At 52.9% G+C, this 15,611-nt stretch overlaps 1 long non-coding RNA gene across 1 annotated transcript; it reads left to right on the top strand.

The window, feature by feature from the left end:
• The first annotated feature begins 7,542 nt into the window (after positions 1–7,542).
• LOC113621108 (uncharacterized) lies at positions 7,543–14,010 on the top strand. The gene is made up of 6 exons (XR_003433027.1): positions 7,543–8,161; positions 8,360–8,958; positions 9,363–9,764; positions 10,129–10,293; positions 13,378–13,565; positions 13,870–14,010. It is a non-coding gene; the product is annotated as an uncharacterized LOC113621108 (long non-coding RNA).
• Positions 14,011–15,611: the final 1,601 nt, after the last annotated feature.

Below are 15,611 nucleotides of genomic sequence, written 5' to 3'. Positions count from 1 at the left end.
ATGTTCTACTGTTTTATGTTCTCAGTATAGTAGGTATAACAAGGCAATAAACGGTAAGGCCTTTCATACCCAAGAATTGATTCTGGATGAAATCAATAAGTTCAGGTATATTTATGGATGCCATGCCCTTAACAGGTTATTAAAAGATGTCTTTCAAGTTACACTGCTGATTGTTGAGGTTAACAGCAAGGAAATGCTAGCTGTTGCTAAATAAATCCCAACTGTTAATAGTTTAACACAAAAAGACATGTGTCTCACCCCTATAACAGACCGATATGAGCGTTCACAGTTGGTGGGAGGTGTTTCTCCATTCAGTGATTCAGGGACCACAGCCTTTCCGTCTTTTGGCTCCACTACCCCCTAAGGCTTCATCACCTGCCTCCATCACAGAAAGGGAGAGGATGAAGAAAGAATATTTATTTCTTGACTGCATTGGCTTGGAAGTGGCATACAGCACTTCTCACACTCCATTGGCAAGAACTGTTCATACTGCCTCACCAGAGACAAGGACAACTTGGAAACTCAGTCCCTGGTTGTGTAGCCGCTTCCTGGCAACACATCTATGCCGTTGAGGGGAAGAGCGTGCCTTTTGGTAGATAGCTGTCTTTGTCTCCTCCAAACATCTTGGTGCCACTTTAAAAAACAATCCTCTGCAAAGAACTGAAAATGAAAATATGTGTGGGATGCAGGTTAAGTGGAGCTGAAAGGGAATATACAGCATGAAGTGCTGACATTTGAAAAGAGGAATGTCTCAAATCAATAACCTAAATTCCTACCTCAAGAAACTAGAAAAAAGACAAACAAAATACACCCAAAGCAAGCAGAAGGAAAGAAATGATAAAGAGTAGAAATCAATGAAATTGAAAACAATACAGAAAGTCAATGAAACAAAAACGGGTTCTTTGAAAAAAAATAGTAAACCTCTAGAAAGACTGACAAGGTAAAAAGAGAATACACAAATCACCAGTATCAGGAATGACACAAGGGTATCACCACAGATCCTACAGCCATTAAAAGGATAATAAAGGAATACCATAAACAACTTTACACTTATAAATTGATAATTTAGATGAAACAGACCAATTCCTTGAAAACCTCAGACTACCAAAACTCAAGCAAGATGAGATACATAATCTGAAAAGACCTATAACCATTAAAGAAATTGAATTCATCATTTTAAATCTCCCATAAAAAACCCTCTAGGTCCAGGTGGGTTCAATAGAGAATTCTACCAAACATTTAATGAAAAATTAACACCAATATTATGATGCAATCTCTTCCTGAAATAGTAGAGAAGAGAATACTTCTCAAATCATTTTATGAGGCCAGTATTGCCCTGATATAAAAACCAAAGGCAGCATGAAAAAAAGAAAACTACAGACCAATATATTTCACGGACATAGAGAAATCCTCATCAAAATGTTAACAAATTTATAACAAATATAAAAAGAATTATATACCACAATCAAGCGGAACACATTCTACGTATGCAAGGCTCTCTCAATATTCAAAAATCAATTAATGTAACCCACCATATCAATAGGCTAGAGAAGAAAAATTATACGATCATATCAATGAATGCAGAAAAAGCGTTTGACAAAATCCAACATCCATTCATGATTTTAAAATAACCCAGGACTTCCCTGGTGGTCCAGTGGTTAAGAATCCGCCTTCCAACACAGGGTACTGGGGTTCGATCCCTGGTCGCGGAACGAAGATCCCACACACCACAGGGCAACTAAGCCCGAGCGCCACCACTACTGAGCCTGCACGCTGCAACTAAGACCCGACACAGCCAAAAACAAACAAACAAACAAATAAATAATTTTAAAAAATAAAATAACCGAAAACTCTTAGCAAACTGGGAGTAGACGGGAATTTCTTCAACTTGATAAAGAGCATCTGCAAAATATCTATAGCGAATAGTCCCACAAATTTTGTTTTTGTTTTGTTTTTTTTTGTTTTTGCGGTACGCGGGCCTCTCACTGTTGTGGCCTCTCCCGTTGCGGAGCACAGGCTCCGGACGCGCAGGCTCAGCGGCCATGGCTCATGGGCCCAGCTGCTCCGCGGCATGTGGGACCTTCCTGGACCGGGGCACGAACCCGTGTACCCTGCATCGGCAGGCGGACTCTCAACCACTGCGCCACCAGGGAAGCCTATCCTTTTGCTTTTGTTTTTTTAGGGGATTTCTTTCATTTCAATTTAATGTATTTATAATTAAATAAGGCAGTTACATGGTTCCAGAGTCAAAACTACAGAACAAGGTATGTTTCGAGAGGTCCAGTTCTACCCCTATTCTCTCTACACTGTTCCCTCTCTCCCACTTCGTGTGATCCTATTTTTTAGGTTTTCTTTCTTTTTTTTTTTTTAAAGAACTAGCATTTTATTTATTTATGGCTGCGTTGGGTCTTCGTTGCTGCACACGGACTTTCTCTAGTTGTGGCGAGTGGGGGCTACTCTGTTGCGGTGCGCGGGCTTCTCATTGTGGTGGCTTCTCTTGTTGTAGAGCACGGGCTCTAGGCGCGCAGGCTTCAGTAGTTGTGGCATGTGGGCTCAGTAGTTGTGGCTCGCAGGCTGTAGAGTGCAGGCTCAGTAGTTGTGGTGCATGGGCTTAGTTGCTCTGCGCCATGTGGGATCTTCCCATACCAGGGCTCAAACCCATGTCCCCTGCATTGGCAGGCGGATTCTTAACCACTGCGCCACCAGGGAAGTCCTTGGTTGTTTTCTTCTTAAGAAGGAGAAAATCCAGTGTATTTGCATGTTTGTACACTGATGGAAATGACCCAACAGCAAGCGGGGAATGATGCAGGAGCCAGGGAGAATTTCCAAAGCAGTGGGTTGAGTTGGCAAGAAGGACAGGATACGGCCCCAGGAGAGGTCCCGGGTGGGTGCGGGCAGCGCAGGAGAGCAGAAACTCATTGAGTTCCTGCTATGTGCCAGGCATTGCCACAGTGCTGGGAACTCAGCAGTGGGCAAATGACAACTCACTGGTCTCGTGGAGCTCATGTTCCAGTAAAGGGAGATGGACAGCAAACAAGGTAAAAGAAGATAAAAAAGACACTGCAGTAGTGCCAAAGAAGAACACAGGCAGGGAGGGAGACGCAGCTTGGAGAAGGTGCCATTTTAGACGGGGTGGCCTGGAAAGACCTCCCCAGGAGGGGAGCCTTTTAGTGAAGCTGGGAAACGGTGACGGGAGGGACTGTCATGGATATTGTTGGGGGGCAAGGCTCAAGGCAGAGGGATCGGCAAGTAGCAAGGCTCAGAGGGGAGCGAGTTTGGCTGGAGAACCAGCAAGGAGGCCAGTGTGGCGAGTGGGTGAGCCTGAGAGAGAAGGGGAGGAGGCTGGACGGAAAGTAACAGGTGGGGTGGCAGCAGGTCCTAGAGAGCCTGTGAGGGCTCAAGGACACTGGCTTTGACCCCGAGTGACACGAAGGGTGTGCAGGTGTGACGCGACCCGGCTTAGCCCTCTGCTGCTGAGCACAAGCTGGGGAAGGACACGTAGGCAGAGGCGGGCGCTTGGCGGGGAGGCTGCACGGTGAACCGGGTGGGAGACAGGGGCTCGGAGGGGGCCGGTGGCGTGGAGGGGACGTGAGGGGCTGTATTGTGGGGATACTTTCAGGTGGAGGGGTGCGGTGTGAGAGGAGGCGGGGACGTGAGGACGACCCCAAGGTTTTAGTCTGAACAAGCAGAAGGATGGAGGCAAGGGATCTTGAGGGATCCTGAGTTCTTTGCTGGCCGGTTCTCCTTTTCCTCAGGAAAGTACAGCAGGTGGGCGAAGCAGAGAGGGGAGGTGGGGTTATTCCTCAAGGAGCGGGGGCAGCAACTGGACCAGGTGGCAGTGGGGCCCCTTCGGGGTGGGCGGTTTGGATCGTGAGTGACAGCGGTCCGTGGGGATGTGTGTTGGCCTCCAGCCACCTTGGGGAGAGTGGGCGTCTGCACAGGTGGGTGGAGGGTGGGATCTAACCAGAGCCGGGCTCTCCCCAGGCAAGTAGGATGAGGATGGAGAGGGGGGTTCCAGGTGTCAGAGTGGCTGTGGTGCTGAGTGAGGATGGGGTGAGGGTAAGATCATGCCTCGTAGGTCCTGAGGTAGCCAAGGATTGTTGGAACCAGGAATCCGGAAGCAGGAAGTGGATGGTAAGAGGTGGTGACGAAGAAGTGCTAGAGATTGAGGGGCTGAAGGATCTGGGCACAGGTGCAAGGTCCAGAGCGTGCCTTGGGTCCTTGGGCTTCGAGGAGGACAAAGCCATTGGAGGAGAGAAAGTGAAGGACTGAGAGGCCTAAGGACTATCGACACGGATTCTGGAATCACTGAGAAGACAGGAGCAGTTGGTGGATGGGACAGGAGGCCATGCGCTAGGATCTTCAAGGACCGGGGGCGGCGTGGCCTGGAGGTCTGGGTACCTGCCGCAAGGAGAGGTAACAGGTGACACGTAAGGAGAGCTGAGGACGGGAGGCGCAGAGGGAGGCTTTGTAAGGAAGAGGGAGGAGAATAGTCCAGAAACAGCCGCGAGAGCAAGGATGGCACAGACCCACCTGCAGGCCCAGTAGCGCCAGAACTAAACAGAGCTGCTCCCACCTCCCCACCCCGGAGGGCTGCAGCGGAACATATGGATTATACCACAAAGCTCGGTTTAGTCCTAGGGCCCGTCGCTGGCCACCCTCCTCCCCACCCTGGCCTGGTCGTTCCAAGAGAAGGGAAGCAGACCTGGAGGAGGCTGAAGTGACAGCAGTGCTCCTCAGTTGGTTGACCTTTGTCATCCCTGAGCTGCGACAGGAACCCAGATCTTCCCAGACCGTGCTCCCCTCTCTACCCTACCTCTGAGCAGGTCTGACTCAGAGGCCATTAGAAACCTGATGGGAACCTGGAACCCCACTCTCAGGTGTTACCCAAGGGAAATGGAAACTCATGTTCACACGAAAACCCAGACATGAATGCTTATAGCAATTTTATTCATAGTCACTGAAATCGGGGAAGAGCCCGCATCCTTCACCTGGAGGGATCAGCCACTGTGGTCATCCACACAGGAGCACACTCGGCGGGAACCCCTCCTCAATACGGGGGAAGCCGCACGACAGCATGGACGGACCTCAGAAACGTATGTCCAGTGAAAGAATCCAGACGCGATAGGCCACGTGCTTGCGATTCCACTTCTATGAACCTCTTTTTGGAAAAGACAAAAGGAGAACAGGCCAGTGGTTCCTGAAGGCTGCGGCGGGGGTCTGACCACAAAGGGGCTGCAGGAGGGAATTGGGGAGGTGATGGACTGTTTTTTTTTTTTATTATTATCTATTTATTTTGGCCGCGCTGGGTCTTAGCCGTGGCACAAGTTATCTTCGTTGCGGTGTGCGGGATCCTTTTTTTTAGTCGGGCAGGCGGGCTCCTTAGTTGCGGCATGCATGCGGGATCTAGCTCCCTAACCAGGGATCGAACCCCGGCCCCCTGCATTGGGAATGCGGAGTCTCAGCCACTGGGCCACCAGGGAAGTTCCTGGAATGTTCTTTATATTGACTATGGTAGTGGTTACACGACTCTATGCACTTGTCAAAACCCAGAGAATTATATACCCAAGAGAGTGAATTTTATTGTATGTAAATTTAAAAATAAATCTTTCTAAAAGTTAAAAAAAAAAAAAAACCTTCATTGTTTCCAAATAAAGGAAGAAGAAAGTTGTGATACATCCACATTTAGGGATTTTAAAATGAACTCAGTCTCATCATTTTGGAGCTTTTTATCAGAGAGGGGGAGGAACCAGTATTCAACAAGCACCTTCCTAAGATTTGGTGAGTAGCCAGGCACGTGCTAGGACCTAGTGTGTATTTTCTTGTTTAATTCTAATAAATTTGGGGGGGGGGGCGGGATTATTATCCCCACTTTACAGATGAATAAACTGAGGCTCAGAGAAGTGAATTACGTTCAAGTCAAAAGGAAGATGGAGCAGGGATTTGAACCCAGGTCTGTAGACTCCAAAGGGTATCATGGGATAACAGATAAATGTGCTTTTCTATTTTCCAGACTTTTCATAAGGTTATGTGGCTTTACAATAAAAGGTTACCTACTTCTCTCTTACTACTCCTTGTTGTAAAAGGGTTGCTCCCAAGTGGATTCAGAGGTGTTTAAAATCCCTTGCCTGCCTCTTCTTCAGGAGTCATCATCCTCCCTAACGATCCCTACTTGGTTTCTTTATTCGGTGGATTTGTTTCCTGAGGCTGCTGTGACAAAGTACCACGAACTGAGTGGCTTCAGACAACAGACACTTGTTCTGGAGGTTAGCGCTCCAAAGTCGAGATGTCGGCAGGGTCATGCTCCTGCTGAAGGTTCTGGGGGAGAATCCTTCCTTTCCTCTCCCAGCTTCTGGTGGCCCCCAGCATCCCTTGGCTTGTAACTACATCACCCCAGTCTCTGTCTCCATCTTCATGTGGACTTGCTTCCTGTGTCTCTGTGTGTCCCCTCCTCTTCTTACAAGGACACCAGCCACTGGATTTAGGGCCGACCCTAAATCCAAGATGATTTCATCTCGAGATGAAAGGAACTAATGATATCTGCAAAGACCCTATTTCCAAATAAAGTCACATTCACAGGGGGTTAGTCTTTGAACATATCTTTTGGGGAACACAGTTCAACCGACTACATTCAGTAAGACTGTCTCAGAGAGGGCGGAGAGAAGCTGGGGCCCTGGTGCTCGCTGGTGGCCTTGTAGTCTTCGCTGCCCCAGGCTGTCCCGCCCAGACCTCGGGCTGGGGCTGCGCCTCCCTCTCCCCTCTCCTCTGTCCGGCAGGCGGGGGGAGGGCAAGCTAGTGTTGCTGCTTAGCAGCAGAAAATCACAAAGTCACCATTCCTAATAAATCCCATTGCTTCTCCCTCCTTCCTTCTCCCAGCAATTTCCCCAGTGGTGTCTGTGGTGAAACAAGGCGACCTGGAGAAATGGGGGGGAGGGAAGTCTGGATTAGAAAAGAGCCTGACGAGAACATATCCTTTTATGATGGGGGCGGTTCTGCCAGTTTTTGCTGGGCCTCCCCTGTTCCCCCTGCCGCCCCACCCTGCCCTAGGAACAGCCTTGATTGTCCTGTGGGGACTCCTGCCCTCTCCAGGTCAGTCAATCGGGCAGGGCTGTCCCCACCGCAGCTGGCTTCTTTCAGTTCCCTGCCCTCTGCCTCTTCCCCCAGGGCCAGTCCCCCCAACCCCACCCCGGGCAGAGCAGATCAACAGATCTTTGCTTTTCTGCAGCCTTGCTTGGCCCTCCCTCCCGATTTAGCTGACCGGCCAGGCGCAGGCTGGAGCAGCCCACACCGGCCTGCCCACCGGCCCGAAGCAAGACGCATTCAGGTGAAAAGGGCGAGGATGGCCCCACCGCAGTAAAAACCAACAAACCCAGTTCCCTGGCTGTGTGTGGCTCTGTGCTTTATTTGTTTGCAGGTCAGAAGAGTGAGGAAGGTTGCAGGTGAGCCTGAGGGTGTAGACCCCTTTGGGGGAGAGGGACTGAGGGGTGGGAGGGCGGGTGTGATGAGCTTTGTCTTTATAGATCTTTGATTATTACACTTTCTGAGCTCTGATTTCACTCTGTCCCCCAGCATCCTCACTGGGCCCTTGTTTCTGCCCTGCTCTGTTCGTCCTCCTTCCTCACCCTTGGGATTTCAGAGCTTTCATCCTGAGCCCTGGTCCAAGGTCCACTGCCACCACCCACAACCTTGCCTACCAGGCCCCTGGCTCCCTGCCCTGACGCCCGCAGCTCCCAATCAGGGTACCCCTGGCTTTTCTGTTGCTGGATCAACCTATGAGCATCCTTGACAGTAACTCATGAACTTGCCACAGCTTCTCCGATGCCTGGCTCCCTTCTCTGAAAAGTTGGGGAGCTGCTACCTTACAGGGGTCTGTGCACAAGGGAAAAAAATGGTTGAAAAAGTGCTTTGTAAAACTGGGATTTGCTGTCAAATGAGAAAGCTTATTACTAAAGATGTGAGATGCAGAACACTTAACCAGCACTTAAACAATCTTTTTTTTTTTTTTTTTTTACTGTCACGAAGGCTGAGCAGAGGGGCCGTGGAATCCAGGATGTCAGGACGGAGATGCCACCTTGTTGTATGCTACCCCAACGCCCCTCCCGCCCCACCTCTCCCCTCCCAGCTGACCTGGGGGTGGGGCGGGACAGAGGATCCCCACCCGGTGAGGACACGTTCACCGCCTCTCTGACCCTCTGCTCAGCGCATTCAGCTGACCCTCTGTCCCTCACGGTGGCCCTGGCAAAGAGGAGAGAGCCAGGGGCTGTGGGGGCCATGGCGGGGGCCGTGAGGGGATGAAGGGGCCGTCAGAGAGCAGGGCATCTCCAGTATCAGCTTTGGGGCTTCATCAATATCTTGCCAGGGTGCAACACGTACAGTTCTGCAAGATTCAGAATAGCCTCAAATCACCACATTTTCGGAAAACGGATGAAAAGCTGATCAAACAGACGTTTGGTGCCAGGATGAAGGGGAGCTGGGTCCTGCACGATCGAGTTGGAGGCAAAGTGCGGGCTGGAGTTCTCTACAGCTGGAGGAGGAGCCGTCAGTCATCCGTCAGGTCTGAAAGGGAAAGGAAACGAGGCGGAGCCTGGCTGCCGAGGTGGCCGGGTGGGCTGGTCAGAGCGCCCCCGTGTGGAGGGCAGGCCGAGGCCAGGGCGGGAGGCTGGCGCCCCGCCTGCTGGGAAACCACAGCCTAGTTGGAACTGGTTCAGAATCCTGATCAGAGACATCACCCCCTTCTCCATGCCTGGGGAGACAGAGGAGCTCCCAGCACCGGGCTCCTGGGCCCCCCTGCAGAGCCCCAGACGGCAGCATCCCCGGACAGAAGTGAACAGCCCCGTGTACGTCCACGGGCTCTCACTCACAGGCACTCCCATTCCTTGTGGCTGTTCTTTTCATCGGCCTCATGGTGGAGGAAGGGGAGGCTCAGAGGACCCTCATGACTTGCCCAAGTTCCCGCAGGTAGGAAGAGGCCGGACTGGGCCTTGAACCCGGAACTCCTGCCTCCAAGTCCAGACTCAGTTTCCTATAAGGCAGAGAGGCCACCCCTACCTGCAAGGGTTATTTCCAAGGCTGCGCCTTTTGAGAGAGACGGAAAACTAGCAGGAGTTTGGCTGCCACATCCTCTTTGGGGCACTTTTTCTGGAACAGCCAAGGAGTGGCTTGGTTCCACCTGCCTGGATGTACCTGCTCAGTCGGTGCCATTCAGTCAAAATACAGGCTTTATTTCGGCCACTGAATTGCAATATGTAACTGCATTGCGTTCACATGACCATAGGTTTCTGTAAGGTTTGCAGATGTGAGACATTTCAACCTCAGTTAGTTAAACCTCTTTCCCCTCAATTCCCTTCTCTTCTCTCTTCCAGGCGGCTGGTGCTGGACTGGCCCTGGGTTATGTGGCTCCCAGTTACCTCCACGTGGAGGCCAGTTCTTGGGCCGTTGAGGGTCCAGATGGCTTCCAGGAATTCTCCCACCGATGAATGAAGAAGAGGACATCCGATGAACACGATGGAATAAAGTTTAAATCTCCTGGTGATTTGACATGAAATATTGACATCAATGAACATAACTCACAATAGGTCCCTGCAGAGAGGACAGCACAGCCACACTGGGTAAGGAGGGTTGTCCATCCAAGGAGCAGGGGAGTCCCCGCGTGAGGAAACTGGACATGCCCTGAATTCTTCCTGCTCATCTATGAAGGAAACTTGGTCGAAGTTTATATTCTCTCGATAGAATATGACGTTCCAGAATCCTTGTCCAACAAAGAGGTGATCAGTGTACAGAATCACAGGGAATGCATTGTAGAGGTGGGCGGGCAGTCCATACAGAATAGTCTATGTTCCTGGGTTGCTTAATGTTATGGTTTTGTCAGCCTTTTAGAACTTGTAACTTGTGTGTTCTGTTCTCACAAGAAGGGGAAGTTAATATTCACAGTCGTACCTAAAATTGGCTTTGCACTTGTAGGGATTTTTTCCAGTGAAAATCCCCTGGAAACCGTAAGCCTCAGACCCCAGTTTCCTCTGTGCTGAGAGCAGGCGGTATCCAGAGAAGAGAGGGGCTTGTTCCTACCACTGCCTCGCTCTGGGTCCTGGCTGGCCGGGTTCCCCAGCTCGGTTCTTTCTCTGTCAACAGGGGGATCGCGTCCCTCCTGGGGGGCTGTGACATCACGTGTGTAAAGTGCCTGCAGGCCTCCTGCGTCCGTAACAGATGCCAGTTCTTAGCCCCTTCCCTCCGTCTTTTCCTGGCGCGTGTCTCACAAAGATGGTTTCAGTTCCTCCCGTGGGCCCCGCTAAGAGGGTGAGTATTATCTTTGCCTTTGCTCTGAACTTCCGCATAGAGAGCGGATCCCGAGAGCCCGAGAAAGCCTTTTCAAAATGACCTGTGAACAATCTCAGCCAGTGATGTGAGGGGTTAGGATCAGCCTGTCAGGATAAAGAGGGGGTCTTCTGCGGCAGTGCCTCTCCCTTCGGGCCGCCCTAATGGGCCCCTTCAGGGAAGGGCAGGCTTTGCCACGGGAGAGGCAGACGTTAGTCAACATCATGAGTTACTTCAAAAGAGGACCCACGTGGGGGGTGGCCTCTGGGGCATAGAGGGGGCACAGCAGAGGGTCGACCAGCAGCTCAGGGGAAACAGGGGACCCAGAAGGAGGTAGGGGATTCTCAGGAGGCATCTGTCCAGAATGTGGGCAGGGCCGTGGTCCCATTGACCTCAGCCCTGGTCAGACCCCAGCTGGGCACTAGGGAGATGCAGGCTGGAGGAGCCCTCTATGGGGAAGGGTCTGGAAGCCGGGTGGGGGGAATGATCAGGACCAGGGATGTCCTGGCCTGAAGAGGGGAGGCAGGACACCACACCCCCCTGTCCTCACCTGTGAGAAGGAAAGAGACCTGCTCGGGAAATGGAAGAAGAAAGACCTGGAGGTGAAAACTCCGAGGGAAAGGGCTTCCCTGGTGGCGCAGTGGTTAAGAATCCGCCTACCCGTGCAGGGGACATGGGTTCAAGCCCTGGTCTGGGAAGATCCCACATGCCGTGGAGCAACTAAACCTGTGTGCCACAACTACTGAGCCTGTGCTCTAGAGCCCATGAGCCACAGCTACTGAGCCTGTGTGCTGCAACTGCTGAAGCCCGTGCGCCTAGAGCCCGTGCTCCGCAGCAAGAGAAGGCACTGCAATGAGAAGCCCATGCACTGCAACGAAGAGTAGCCCCCGCTCGCCGCAACTAGAGAAAGCCTGCACGCAGCAACGAAGACCCGACGCAGCCAAAATTAAGTAAATTTAAAAAAAAAAAAAAGGAGGACTTGTATCCTTCTTAAAAAAAAAAAACAACTCCGAGGGAAAGACATTTCATCCAGGGCAGGGGCGGCTCCGTGAGCCTGAGAGCCTCCCGTCAAGGGAACACAAGCAGAGGGAGGGGTGGGGAGGGGAGGGAGCAAAGCCATAGGGACTCCAGGGAGAGGTGGCAGGAGCCCCAGGCCACCTGCAGACCCCAGGAAGCCCACTGAACCCATCCCCCCTCATCTCCTCCTCCCCCAGTGTGTTCCGCAAACAGCCAAGGCCTCCTGCTCTCACCCCTGCTTCCACCCTTCCCACCTGACCCCAAGCACAGCTGTCCCCTCAGCTGCCCGGACCCCAGCACCATTTGCTAGTCTCCTCCCCTCCCCCTCTGGGGGGGAGGGGGAAGGATGGTGTCAGAGGGGACCCTTGCCTGGGTCCAGGCCCTGGGCCAGGTGACAATGGGCCTCCTGCCTACTCTGAGGTCAGCTGCATCTGGCAAGGAGCCCAGCCCCGGTCCCATGGGCAGCTCAGGGATGGCCATGGCCTGCGCATGGCTCATCTTCCAGAAGGTGGTGACACAAAGATCAGCAGCTAGATTCAGGGAGGGAAGAAAGGAAAAGAAGTGGCCAGCAGGGCGCAGGGATGCGGTGACTCAGGCCCGGGCTCCCAGCCAGGCTGGGCCGCTGCTTAGGAATACTTTCACCCAAGTCCAATGGAAGAAGCCTGAAAATACTTTCCTTTGGGCTCCGTGGGGGTGGGGGAATTTCCTGGGGAGGAGGTTTCTGGGTGAGTGAAATCTTTGGGCTCTCAGGCTGCTGCCCATCTGCTGTGACCTGGTGGAAATTTCACGGCGCAGCATCCAAAGGTCTAGACTCAGCTGACTTCTCCCCTTTCTTTTTCTACCTGGACGAAGGGCAGACTGTGGTCCTTCTCGATCAGCACGCCCCATGAAGATTTCTGGTCCTAAAAAGCCCACCACCTCTCCTCAGTGTTGCAGGCGGTTTTGTAAAGAACGGGGTTTTCACTCCAGTGAACGCAGGAAATCTCTTTACTTCCAAATGAGCTGTGTCTTCTGGAGAAAGTCTTTCCACTCAGAAACCGTGTCATAAATGATGCCGGGCTTCCAGGAACAGCCAGGAATCTGCTTAACTCAGAGTGTGGCTGAAAATCTGTACTGTGAAGTGAAAACAGTAGGAATCTATACTAGTTGCAATACCAGTAATTTTTTAATAGAAAAATAAATGGTTTCATTCATCTGATTGTTGACACTGGAGAGAGAAGGTAGCTTCGTCAGAGGATGGGGGAGGAGGGAGTCCGTCCCAGTCTGGCTCCCCTGGACCCCTGTCCTGTCTCAGCTTCTTAGCCTGGACCTGACGTCCCAGCCCCTCCTGCCAGCCCTCTCTCTTCTACTCCTGGAGCATCTTACCAAGACTCTGTGAATGTTGTGGCCTTGGTTTCCATGGCAGGCTCAGCCTGATCTGGGCTTGTGTCCCCTTCACACTGGGTTCCCACTGGGTTGTGACTTAGATGTGTGGGTGTCAAGCTCTGTCCTAGATGGAAAGGGCCCAGGACAGGGCCTGGCTCAGAGCAACGCCCTGGAGATGTTTGCTGAATGAATGAATGAGCGAACCAAAGTTCCTTGTGGGCCATTGGAGGGATTTCTGGACTCCTGTAGGAACTAGAGGTGCTGGCTTGGGTTCTTTGCTGTCTGTGGACCTAAGGCCTTCTGACCTTGACCCAGGTCTCCCCAGGCAGAGGGTATGAGGGAGCGGGCCTAGACACAGTTCGATGGGAAGAGAAGTGAGAGGAAAGGTACCTCTGGGCAGGGAGGAGAGGGGAGAGCAGAGCTTTCCTGAGGGGTCAGCTGGTGGGAGAGTCACCGGATGCTGCCCAGCCCCCTGCACCCTGCTCTGGAACCTACCAGGGGTCCAGCTCGAGGACTCCAGGCTGCCTGGAAGGCCTCCCGTCCCGTTCCCACTCCCCAACCTTCCCGCGTGTCTCCCTGCTGCCCCCAGACCCGCCCCCCAGGCAGAGTTCCTCATCCATAACCGCACACCCTTGGGGGCTACACCTGCCTCATCTCCTGATGCTGGACGCTTGTTCTCTGCAGAACCTGCTCCCCTCCGAGCCGCCGGCCCACCTCTTGTAAAGAGACCTACTCGAGAGAGGCTCAAAGGCTGAGGCAAAACAGCTACTTTCAATCAACATCTCGTTCTTTGCCAAGCACTCTCACCTGTGTTACCACAACTGTTCCTCATCCAATCCGTGCAAGGTGGGTATTTCACCCCCATACTGTAGGTGAGGAAACTGCCCCCACTGGCTTAGGAGGTAAGGCTGGGATGCAAATGGAGGGGGCTTGTTCCAGTTCCATCACACCGGCCTTCCAAGGGGGAGGGAGAAGGGAGGGAGGACAAGTGGAGGAGAAGGGGGGAGAAGGAAGGAAGGAACCCTCTTTGAAGGGTTCCTGCTGGCCAGTGGCCCCTTCAGAGCAGGCCCCCTGGAGAGCTGCCCATCACCCTACCCACAGCCCCTTGGAAATCTGCCTTGGGAAGCACTTCGGGCAGTTTCTCAAGTGTGACAACCAGCATCTGTTAAAACACAGGTCCTCTGGCCTCCGGAAGCCTTGTGGAGCTGGATCGCTGGTGTGGGACCAGGAATCTTTGTAAGGAGTGGCTGCCACACAGCCCGCTCTGCCCACAGGGAGCTGAGGCCCTCTGTCCCAAAGAACCATAAAGCTGTGTGAGGTGCCAGTGCATGAATTAGCCTCGGGGGAGGCTAGTTGCTTCCTTAATTGGCTGAACTCTATGGGGAGCCCTGCTGGGGGCCATGGACTGGTTTTCCTGGCGCCCAATAACTGGCTCCTATGAAGCTTTCCAAGAGGAATTTCTAAGGTGTTCCCAGCCAAAGCAGCTGTTAGGACAGAGTGGGGCGGGCTCTGAAGGAGGCTCCTGTGTGTGCCCAAGGAGGCAGGCGGGCTGGGGCCCTGCAGCCGCATGCCCTGCCCTCTGTTCCCACAGGCCCCCAGCGCATGCCTGGTCCTGCCGGCCCTGTCCACCCCCTGCCCCCTGCGACTTTATCATGCGACCTCTCATGTCCGGCTCTGACCTTGCTGAGTAGTGGCCTCTGGGCAGCCCAAGACCCCAGAGAGGGAAGAAGTGACCTGGAGAGGAAGACATCGCAGGTGAGAGCCACATGTGCCACCAGGTGGCACCATCAGCACAGGACAACCCAGGGGCTGTCCTCGTGGCTGGAGGGGGTGGCGGCTTGAGTACGGGACCTTCGAGCTCTGGTCCCCGCCGCCCAAGGACCTCCAGTGATTAGCCTCCTGGTCGGTGCTTGTCTCTGCTGGGGACACAACGGTACCAAGAGCCTAATCCTAACAAGGCCTTGGCACGTGGTGAACATGGAATAAAGGTTGAAAACTGATGCCACCTTTGTTTTTCAGATCTTCAGGATTATTTTCAGTGTGGCAGGGGCTGGGGAGGGGGCACTAGCTCCTTGCTGCCTCCCCCCAACAGAGTTAGCAAGGAGAGTCTTATCTAACTCTGAGTATGTGTCCAATAGGAAAACCCTGCACTGTGGTCCCCTCTGGGACCCCCAAGCAGGCCACTTCATTTTTCCCCATCACTAAATGAGGGTTGTAATACGAGCCCCTCCGGGAGAATCAAATGAATTGCAGGAGAGCATAGTGATTAGAAGTGCAGCCGGGAACTCAAGTCCTTGTTCCACTGCTTACTAGCTGTGTGGACTTAGGTTAGGTGGCTTACAGTCTCTGAACTTCAGTTTCCTCATCTGTAAAATGGGGGCAATAATAACACCTACCCACATGAGGTTTCTGTGAGGACTGAAGTATTCGATACACGTAAAGCCTTTAGAATGATGTCTGGCATGAAACAAATATTTCATAAACAGGCCAAAATCGGAGCAGCTTGAACGGAGAAGGGACTTTGGAGATGGGCCAGGTCAGCATTCCAGGCCAGGTAGGCATCTTCCAGCAGCGTGCGGGTGGATGGTTTGCACGGCTACGGCAACAGAGAGCTCGTTCCCTCCTGAGAAAGTTCACAATTAGATGGGTCTCGTTCGACTGAGTTATAGCCAGTTCTCAGGCCCCCTGGGCTTGGTGGTCAGGTCCACTCTCAGACTGAGGTCAGCGGTGGGGGGGTCCGTCAGCACCACCCACCTGCAGGCTGCTACACGGTGCAGAAAGGGGGCCTCCAAGGCGAACCTGAGTATTGCTAGGAGAGGAGGGAGGCTGCCCTCCGCACCGCTCTCTCCAGTGTGGGGGTGCTTGAGGGAGAGGATGGAAGGAAACAAGGAGCCGACCCAGCTGCCCCTGGTACCCCG

Source organism: Aethalodelphis obliquidens, unplaced genomic scaffold, assembly GCF_003676395.1.
Source record: "Aethalodelphis obliquidens isolate GAN/ISIS:26980383/991018 unplaced genomic scaffold, ASM367639v1 scaffold8, whole genome shotgun sequence".
NCBI lineage: Eukaryota > Metazoa > Chordata > Mammalia > Artiodactyla > Delphinidae > Aethalodelphis > Aethalodelphis obliquidens.
This window is presented reverse-complemented; position numbering and strand designations above follow the sequence as displayed.